The following is an 11,406-nucleotide window of genomic DNA, read 5'->3' on the forward strand; positions in this document are numbered from 1 at the left end:
ATTTTAGATTTCTTTTTTAGTTAGATTGTGTCCTTTCCATGACCTAAAGACAAATCTCACCTCTATTTTCAGGTAGAGTCAGACACTCTTTTCTGCTCTCCAAAAGGTTAAATTGTATTTTGTTATAGTTTTGGTACTTTAGCTTGCTGGAGTCACTACCATAATTAATTAATTATAGTGCATTTTGTGGCTAAAAAATTTTGATATGGAAGTAACATGAGTGATACACTTTAACATGGTAATTTTTGGTTTTTTATAAAAATATGGGAGTACACAAATCGGACCCTCCGATTTGTGTTTAAAAAGTTGAAAACAATTCAGAGTACACAAATCGGAGGGTCCGATTTGTGTTAAAAAAATTGAAAAAACTCAGAGTACACAACTCGGACCATGCGAGTTCTTTGGTAATGAAATTTGGCTTCACAAATCGCATGGTCCAATTTGTAGCTGATGGAATTTGAAATCTGAAAAGTGGAATTCGGATCCTCGGTTTTCTTTTATCTGCGTAAATTTTTTTTTACATCCTGAGAGACACAACTCGCAGGGTCCGAGTTCTGCTTCATCTGATCCCACAACAAGGTAAAACACCACTCTTCCCCATACAGAAGTCCAATACTTCCTTCACTTCCATATTCAAATTAAATTTCCGCATTTTGTTTGGCGTTTTCTTATCCTATTTCTCTATTCTTCTCTTAGTACCAACAACTCTCCTCATATGTTAATATGTTATTTCACTCCAGGTATATACTTTAATAATATTCACTCTTAAAATATATTTAATATATTAATTATAAATATTAACAACCAATTAATTATATTTTAATATTATAAATTAAACAACAATTTAATGTGAATACTAATTTTTAATAAAATACATGTCAAATATATGTTTTTAAAAAATCTACTAGAGAACTAATTTTTTAATTAATATCATTCAATTTTTAAATTATTTTTTATCTTAAATTACAAATTTTATATTTTAATTCTGAAATCTGAATTTTAAATCTTAAAACATTTAAACATGAAAGTTAAAAAAAACTTTAAAATAAAAAATAATTAATATTTACTAATTAAAAATTAATTTTCTACATTTATTTTTTAAAAAATATTTTTCCTTTCAATCCGGTGATCAGCATAGAAATGAGTAATAGAATTGAAATGCATATGCATTTTCTCTCACCATCTATCACCATAATTTAGAGACTAATATATGTAGGCATGCAACTTAATGCTTCCGATGCATTTCAATGAGAGGAGGTTGAGAATTTAATTCGAAGTTTCATAAATATAGTATTACAATTTATGGTTTCAATCTGCTTGGTCTATGTACAAAATATGGGTCAATTCTATGGACTTCTGTCCAAATCCTGCAAAATAATAAGGTGAATATTATGATGTTTAAAAGATGATGTTTATTTATTAAAAAAAATTGAAAATTATTGTTTACTTAAAAAATATAAAAATAAATAATTTTTATAAAATTAAAATTTATTATAAAAAATAAATTAAACAAAATTTAAACAACAATTTATAAACACCATAAAATTGGTCAAATAATAAACACTGTACACAAAGACCTGACATATTATTTCAGAATCTTTGTACTTTTGCAAGTACATCATTATTATCTTTTACCAGTCTCACACACAACCCTTCCTCCCCTTCTCTTGCAACGACATATTTGAGACAAAGACAAACAAAACTCTTAAAAAAATTATTTTATTTTATACATTTTTAGGATAAAATGATTTATTTAACATTTAATTATGCATTGTTTGTCAATTTTCCATTATATATCTAAATTATTTTTATTTGCATAAATAATAACACTTAATTACATATCATCGGTGCAAAAGAATCTTGTACTAAATAATACATATAAAAAAATGAAACCTTAAAAAAACATAATAATTATAATAGTGGGCCAAATAATTAGTTATTAGAGTAGATCTCACTTAGAAACTAATTAATTATTAATCATTATTGGTAAATATAGTATTAAAAAATTTTCACATGTACTAGCTACTCTAATGATACAGCAGTCTATCATGTACGGATCGGTGGCAAGTAAAATTGTTGTCGTTTTGCATGGTGCGTAAAGACAAAAAAGCCCATAAAAAGATAGGAAAAAGACGCAAAGGATATTATAGTAGAATGGAATATGTGGCTGAGTCATGAATCATGATAACTTGTATTGGTGAGCTTGTAACGAATTGGAAAACTTTGATGAACTATTAACGATGAATTATTGTTTCAATAGTAGATATTTATTAACAATTGTTTATTTGTTTTGAATTGATATTTTTTCTAAATTATATATGAATATTTGATTATTTATTAAAATTAAAAAATAAATATTATCACTTTTATTTCGATATTGTCACTTTTTTTTATGAATTTATGGACACATACAATATAAATCATAAATAGTTTGACATTATTAAAAAATAAAAATATTAATATTATTTCCTTTAAAATTATGGTTAATGGCTGACTTAATTCAACGTTACATGTATAACTTGCTGAGTGGGTTCAAATGAAAATTTTTATTAAAATATTAATTTTAAATTTAAATAAAAGATTTTAATAATTTTTTATAATAGAGATATTATAGTTATTTTTATAAAAAAATATTAATTTAAACCAATTTAAAATTTAGTTCATAAATTTTTTAACCAAACCAATTTGTTCAATCTAATTTTGACAAAAAAATACGATTTTTAATAGATTATATATATTAAATTTTAATTAATGAAAAATATTTTAAAAAATGATATTTGAAATGTTTTTATATGAGTAATTCCGTTAGCTAAACCCTGAACATAATCGGAATAGGAAATGGTGGGTGGTGCATGGTAAATTAATGTAGTTGGATGAGAAGGACAAGTGAGTGAGCGACGGAATCAAATATGAATGATCATTTTCAAGCTATGTTTGTTTTGGTGGGTATATAATAATTGTCTTCCTTTCTTTTTAGGAACAAGAAAACATTTGCGTGTGACTCTATGGGACCCACCTTTCCCTATGACGAAGCCACGCCTGCCGCCTCTATCCTGCTGACGGCTGATTACCGGCGGATATGGTGCCGGCAGAATCCCCCCCTTCTCTCTCTTCTGCATATATGCATTAATTCATTTACATATATGCATGCATATGATAGACCCTATTCACTGACCCTTCATTTTCTATTTTGTTTTATTCCCTATTTTTTCTAAGGGTAAAGTAAACCATGAGCTGTTGCTTTTTGAAGATTTTTAGTCCCAAATTCAAAATGGAAGCGGGACAGATAGTTATGATTTTTAAAAAGAGCAATGTTAGAACTAACAATTTTTGTAATTTGTAATCATTAAATAGTCATTAATAATGATTTTAATAGTGTAAAATTAGCATGAAATTTTATCTAATGACTCACTTTTTTTTTGCTAGTTACATGCTGAGCAGAATTTAACAAAGTTACTAGTCTCCTAAATTTTTCCTTTCAAAGATTCTAAGAGCATCTCCAATGAAGAAGCCCTGCTACTGTTTAGTCAGAAAAAGAAGAAATTGAACCGTTGGAGAGAATTAACGTGAAGTCCTTCACGTTTTTCAAGAGGAGAGAGAGAAGAGGGAGTCCCTCTGAATGGGGACTCCTATAAAGTAATAAACAATTGCCATTTGGCATTAAAAAAATAAATAAATAATTATATAAAATATTAATTAATTAAATAATTATATTATATAATTAAATAATAATTAATTTAATAATAATTATAATGACTAATTAAATTAAATATTGATAATTTTATTTAATTAATAATTTATATTAAATAATTAACAAATAATTAATTAAGTAATTAAATTACAATTAAGTTACTAATAATTATAATAATTAGATAAATTAAATAATGAAATATTAATTTAATTAATAATTTATATTAATTATTTATATCATAATTAATATTAAATATTATTTATATTTATATTATTATATTAATTTAGCCGTTGTAAAACTAGCCGTTGTAAAAATAGCCGTTAGAAACTAGTCGTTACTATGTTACCGTTATTATTAATAAATTAATATTTTGTTACTCTATATATACCACTTAGATACACTTGTATTCTCACACTCTCTACAACTCTTCTTCATCTTCTTCTAAGTTCACAAAATCATCATTCTGCTACTATTATTTTTTGTTCGAAAAAATGGATCCAAACCAACTCAACTCTTTCTTCAATTACTTACAAAACTTTCCTCAAATTCCAAATACCCAACAATCTCAAACCTCAAACTCTTAAGTTCCAAATCAAAACTTCATACTACCAAATACATTTCAAAATCCAAATCCACAAAATCTCTCTAATTTCAATTTTCAAACTCCTTATAATAATCAATTTCCTATATTCCAACCACAAAATCAAAATTCACAAACACCCCAGTTACCATTTTCATCCATATTTAACCCTTCTATCGGAAATGTTACTCCAACTTCCTTGCCGTTTCCAACTCAATTTAGTGCATCAAGACATAACTCATCTGGTGTTAGTGGCTCTTCTAACCCATCCTCTCAGACTCCTATACAATCTAGTCCAAATTCGCAATATTCAGATTTTGCCAACCCTCATGGATTAGATGCTATCGACCTCAATGATGATATTGAAGATCGGAGGCAAGATAGTATTCAACACTGGCATTGGAAAGAGGATGAGATGTTGATCAGTGCATGGTTAAATATTTCAACTGACCCTGTAGTTGGTACCGATCAAAAGGGGGAAACATTTTGGAGTCGAATTCATAGCTACTGTGTAGAATTTTGCACCGACATGACAAGGGGGGTAGTTGTATGTAAGAAACGATGGTATAAGATCAACAAGGCTGTTGCACAATTTGCTGGTTGCTACGATCAAGCTAGTCGAAACATAAGGAGTGGTTCGAACGCTGATGATATAAAGGAGTTGGCTTATAAACTTTATTCCACAAATTATGGTCAAATGTTCACTTTTGAGAGGCATTGGAACATGCTTCGATTGGAGCAAAAATGGAGAGGCCAACTACCTACACAGAGTGGCGGCTCAAAGAGAACCAAGGTTAGTGCAACTGGAGCATACTCATCCTCATCAAACCCAGAAACACCGTTGGCTGACGAACCCGGTGTGGACTCTCCCGTTCGCCCACAAGGATCAAAGAAGAGCAAGCGAAGAGGTAAGGGAAAAGCACAGATGTCTAAAGATTTTAGCGAAAGAAAATCATCGGTTGTCAAAAAATTATCTCTCATGGAAGATATTAAGAATGTTAGAGAAAAGGAACTAATGGAAAGGGAAAAAGAAAGAGAAGAGGAGAAGGAACATAGAGCAAAGATGATGGCAATCAAAGAGAAGGAGATACAAATTCAAGCGGCAATGAAAGAACAAGAATTACAAACTCAGAGGTATATTAAAGAAATGGAGATAAAAGCAAAAGAAAGGGAAATGGATATGCAAATACTTAATGCTGACACGTCTACAATGAGTGAGAAACGACGAGCTCTTCATGAGATTGCATGTGAGAAAATAATGGCCAAGTGGTTTACTTAATGGTTCCTTGTATTCGTAGAGTTATGTAGTATGTTCTTATTTATTTATTGCGTATTACTGGTATGTGATGTAGTTTGTTTTATTTATTTCTGATGTAAGATTTGAAATTAGTCAATATTATTGTGTCGTTGTTGTTCATTAAAGTGACCGTTGCAAAACTAGCCGTTAATTAGCCGTTGCAAAACTAGCCGTTAAGTAGCCGTTAAGAAAAACTAGCCGTTGCAAAACTAGCCGTTAATAATAAAATTGTTAGTTAACTTTGTGAGATGTCTCCAGTAATCAGTTTCAATTTCATGTTGATGTTGCTGGTTCAAGATATTTAGCCAATTTCATGATATACTAATTGCATGAAATAAATATCGCTTTCTCATAAAGCTTCACTAAGCTTCAGCCACTTCCTCCTTCACTAACACAAAATTCTCATTCTACTCTCTCTGGAATATTGTTATTATTATTATTATTTCTATAACATGTTATCACCGTCTTGATCGCTGTATATTCTCTATTCATTTACGATTGATTTTTCATTGGCTGCTTTAAAAATTAATTCTAAGTACTATTGTCAAACTTTTATTTTATATTTTTTTCAATAGTAATATTCTTATATATTTATATATAAATTACTTGCAGGAATTATTGTTTACAACGAAAAAAGAGAGTTCAGTTTCGCTAGGAGCCCTTGTTATATAATTTAACATTAGAAATGGGTTTCAAATTCCAAACTCCCATTAAGAAGTACATTTACAAAGTTGATCATAAATATCAAGATCTGATGAAATCATATCAATAAAATTTTATGTTTGAAAATGAAAACATAATGAAATGAAAACGGACAACAAGAGACGCATGTTCGGGAAGATTTGTTTATGATAACTTCACATCTTTGACGAATGAAATATAGTAACAAATCATATAAAGCTCTGTTCATTGATTTGTATACGAGGTCATCATAAGCAAATTCACACAGAACATCTGTCTCTCAATATTCATTTCCTTTCATTATATTTTCACTTTTAAAAATAAAACTCTTGATATAATTACATCAGATGTAATATTTGGAGTTGACTTTGTAAATCTACCTCTACTTTGTAATAGTTTAAAATTCAAAATCATGTTAAACTATAGAACAAAAATTTATCCCAAAACTCAAACCTCTTGTTTATGGAAACAAGCAAATAATCTATATATAAAACTATAAAAACATAAAATAAAAGCTTGAAAATAGCACGTACAATCAACATCCATAACAACCAATAAAAAATAATCAAAAAAATAAACAATATACAACTATCAAAACAGTGATAACTTAATCCAAAAATAACAACAATAATGTTCTACAAAAAGAATAAAGAGAGTTTTGAGTTGGAGAGGAAGGAAAAACCTGAAACATGTTTACTTGAACCAGCAGGATCAACATAAATATAGGATGAAACTGATTATTATAGCAAAGTCAATTAACAACAATTGCATCACTAATTTAAGATATAGTCGCAAAAAGTACAAAACCCCCTAAACCATTTAAATTTGAATAATAAGATTCAATTGCACAAGTGAACCAATAGGTCTAAGTAGTATTGTAATACTAGATTTGTAGTGGAAAAAAATAAGTATAGGCGCAATACAAAAAAAAAACTACACACGTCGAATTAATATAAACAATTTTCTACTCATACAGCATAGCAAAATCAAAAAACAAAACATCAAGTCATTTACCCAAAAAAAATAAAAACATAAAAAGTCAAAAGCTCAAGCCTTGCCAAAACGACGTTTTTAAACTAACAATGATGAAATGCATAGTTAACTTAAAAAAAAAATAAATGATAGAAGATGAGAGACTAAAAATTTTAAAGAAAGTATGAAAGAATAAATAAATACGAAAAAACAACAAAGGAAGAATCCAAAATAGAGAGAACAGTAGATCTTTTTTATTTTAAATTTTTTGTAGGGTTTATTTATGGAATCATCCATATGTTTCATATCACATGTAAATGTTATCTTATTTTAAAGTTCTTCAAGTAGAAGCTTCTACTAGCCCAATAATTAATAACGAGATTCTTGGTATCAAGTGATTTAATTTTCTAAATCGAACTATATGCAAGTATAAAAATTCTCTATGTTCCAAGTTTTTACAATTTGAAAGAAATGGTAATAAAGTAAGTGTAATTAATGAGTCTTTCTTTTATTAGATTTTGATTTATTTTTTGAAATTCATCTAAGATCAATTATTTTATATTTTTTAAACAACATCAGCTACACAAAGAATTGAAAATCTTTGGTCCAGATTTTCTGAAAAGGTTTCATAATCTATTGTTTCATCATTGCGTTCTTCTCCATCCCTTAGATGTCTTATTAATATTAAAAGGTTGCTATTGTACTTGTATTATTATTGCTATTTTATTTAGTAAAATTAATTTATCTTTTTTCTAGGATAATTTGGCTTAGATTCTAGTAAAGGTTGCTATCTAAATATCTCACCAATTTGCAAGATATTAAGTGTGATGCTGTTTTACTCCAACATTTTAAGAAAGACCTCCACAACTTAAGATATGCATACACCTTTAATTAATAAATATGGATCATAGGAAGATATGCAAAGAGATCATAACCAGATAAACCAAACCTGGAAGAGAACATAAAAGAAGCATGTCTTCAGATTGGCGTTGTTTTCAGTTACAGGCTGCACAGACGTTAAAACTTAATTAATTATTAATTACTCAAATCAAGTAATAAACTAAATCCTCCCTAAATTCATTCTCTCCAATAAACTAAAGAGTACGACAAAGTCTAATTCATAGTTACCTATGTTCCACAATTTGAATCCACAAATAAAGATCTATTTTGCATATTCCAATTATCGAAAATCAATTCTTCTAGGTTGTTGAAATTAAGTAAAATTACTAAACAAACATATACCTTTAAGGAATCATGGACAATCCTAATCAGAAAAGATTGCTTTCAACCTGTTTTTTCTTATTTCAAACACATAAAAACACGCAGAATTAATCTTTATCTCAAGACATTGATCTTACCAAAGCAGTTCACACACAGATCATCTATACTTACCGGAAATTAACATAACCTCAACCAGGCAATCAGCGAGTGGTCAAGTATTTGTATGATGAAGGTCTTCAACAGCAGTCATATAACCTAATGCATAACATCCACATTTTTATTATTACATACTAATTTTAAATAATTATAATCATCATAAAATCTCTCACTGATCGAATGAAAATCCTACCTATTAACTAAATCTTTATTATTTTTAAAAAAAAGTTATATTAGTCAACCTCAACACCATGTGCAAAATAATTCTTTGTAGTTTTTTTTGTTTTTAAGGTATTTATACGATGACCTTCTAAATCGACAATTAAATTATACACTTTATAGCCCCAAAACTAGTCTTTTCTGGTTCAAATTCAATTTATAAAATATAATTTGATATAACAATACATAATATTTGTACCGCATGTGATGTAAAGGACAAAATAACTAAAATAAAATAATTCATAAAATTATAACTTGGTATAACTACTCGCAAAAATATTTAACAATATCGCGTACTAAATACATCAATGATAATGCTTTCACTAATGAAGATAAAAAATGAAATAAAAAACATAAAAATTTAACATATACATAAAAAAATATAAATCCATTAAAATTTTCAAAAATTAATTTAAAAAACTATATCAAACCAAAATCACAAGGAAATTTAGAATACATTAAAGAAGCAATAAAATAGGAATACTAGAAGTTAGATATAACTCAGCTATTCACTTGAAAGTGAGTAGGGTGCAAAAGCTAGATAAGAGAAAATAATGGTTGAAATATCAGAGGTCATTCTGTTGGGCTCGAGGACACTATAGTGAAGGCACAAACTTGCTCTAGTATAACTAGAAATTTGCTTTCATTGGGAAAATTTTAAAATACTTAACCGAGTGACTGAAGTTCTCTGAATATATTTAAAAAAAATAAAGAGAAAAGAATGTAAAACATACCGTTGATTTTGTCCTGCGAAGATAAAAAATATAAAATAATTAATATCTTACCAGTAAAAATGAAAAAAAAATACATATTGTCACCTTAACAAACACATTCTCAATTTCTAAAATAAAATACAAAAATAAAATAATAACCGTTGGACAATATAGAACTGCACCAACTCTACAAAACAGCAACTGAATTCATAGAGCCTATGCACTATTCTACAATATAAATTTACAGCAACATAAAAACAGAATCAACAATTTCTAAACAGAAGCTCAATTCACCATAATCATGTAGAAACAACAAATCAACAGGTTATAATCAAATAACTGAAAAACTATAAAAAATTAAAAGATTTACCTCATGATGTGAAGGCAGAATCCAAGCGGAGAAGAGGGAGACCAACCAGCACGATGCACGGAAGCGAGAGTAAGGCAGAAAATTCTTATACTTGGTATAGTTAGATTAGAGTCTGGCTTTTTAGAAAACTTTAACACGCGATTTAAAAGAAAGATTTGTCATGACTTTTCTATGCCAACGCACACAAATAATCTGATTATCTATTGTTGAGGTAATAGAAACATTATAGTTAAAATAAGATAACCATTCCATTGATAAAAAACATATGGATATTTTTATAAATAATCTCTACAAATAATTCTTAATTATAGTGTAGACAAATACTAAAAAGCTCGAAACACACCAAAACCACATTTTCAAACTAACAAGGATGAAATGAGTAGTTAACTTAGAAAATTAAAATAAATGATAGAAGAATATATGTTAAAAATCTCAGAGAAAGTAATGATCGAACTACAAACAAAAAAATAAAAAAGGAAAAAACAACAAAGGAACAATCCAAAAAAGTGAAAAAAGCAAAAAGAACAATAGATATTTTTTAATTTATATTTTTTGATTTTAATTTTTTCCTATAAATTATTTATTGAAACATCCATATGTTTCTTACTATATGGAAAAATTATCCTATTTTAACTTTAAAAGGAATGTTTCTATTAGGCAAAAAATAAATAACAAGATTGTTGGTGTGCAAGAGCATGCAAAAGCCATAGCAAATACTTTTTAAACTGCATGTTTTAATTTTCTCAAAAAAATAGACTCTGATCCAACTATACTCAGGTAAAATTGTCTACCTTCCGATTTCTTCAATTGACTTCTTCGCTTTACTCACTCATGTGTTCGGAGAGTGAAAATTCATGCTTTGGTAGTGCATGAGTTGAGATTTGATTTCAGGAGAAGCAAAATCGGCAATGAGAGAGAGAGGGAGAATGATAAATTTGAAATTTGAAAGATAGAGAGAGAAGCAAAAAAACCAATTCTTGCCGGAACACTGTTACCAGGTATATAATAACTCTGTTCAGTACAGTGCAGCTTGGGTTTATCGTTGAAGCTAGAATACAATCGGACCAGACACGTGTCGCTCATCGGGAGGCCAAGCATAGGCACAGTTGGCGATCTCCTCCTTATAGTATCAACCAATCAGAATTGTCCATATGGCTTCTCAACAAATTCGTCCTCCTCCCTTTAACCAAAAAAAAAATAATATTATAATAGTGAAGTTTGGTTTTACAAACATTTTTCTTTTAAAAACACAAACGCTTGGTAAATTAAAAATTAAAAAAGTTACTTGTACTTGTGTTTGTCATTTTTAAGAGAATTTAAGGTGATATTTTTTAAAATTTACTTATATTTATTAAAATTTTAAAAATTAATATCATTTTATACATTAATTTCTTATATTTATATTTATTGTAATTTAAAAAATAAAAATTAATTTGCTAAACATAATTTTTGATATTTTTATTTATTAAAATTTATTTTTAATTTGATTTACTAAATATATTTATA

General features: G+C 28.0%; 1 long non-coding RNA gene across 3 annotated transcripts; it reads right to left on the bottom strand.

Annotated features, from left to right (window-relative positions):
• Positions 1-1,232: 1,232 nt before the first annotated feature.
• LOC112758282 (uncharacterized) lies at positions 1,233-10,874 on the bottom strand. 3 transcript variants are annotated; one of them, XR_011867531.1, is made up of 6 exons: positions 9,901-10,874; positions 9,552-9,564; positions 8,614-8,697; positions 8,464-8,519; positions 8,171-8,227; positions 1,233-1,367 (listed from the first exon to the last, which is right to left on the bottom strand). It is a non-coding gene; the product is annotated as an uncharacterized lncRNA (long non-coding RNA). The 3 variants fall into 3 exon arrangements; XR_003179540.2 differs by lacking the exon at positions 1,233-1,367 and having other exon boundaries at positions 8,090-8,227; XR_011867529.1 differs by lacking the exons at positions 1,233-1,367; positions 9,552-9,564 and having other exon boundaries at positions 7,102-8,227; positions 9,901-10,872.
• Positions 10,875-11,406: the final 532 nt, after the last annotated feature.

Source organism: Arachis hypogaea, chromosome 2 (genome assembly GCF_003086295.3).
Source record: "Arachis hypogaea cultivar Tifrunner chromosome 2, arahy.Tifrunner.gnm2.J5K5, whole genome shotgun sequence".
Taxonomy (NCBI): domain Eukaryota; kingdom Viridiplantae; phylum Streptophyta; class Magnoliopsida; order Fabales; family Fabaceae; genus Arachis; species Arachis hypogaea.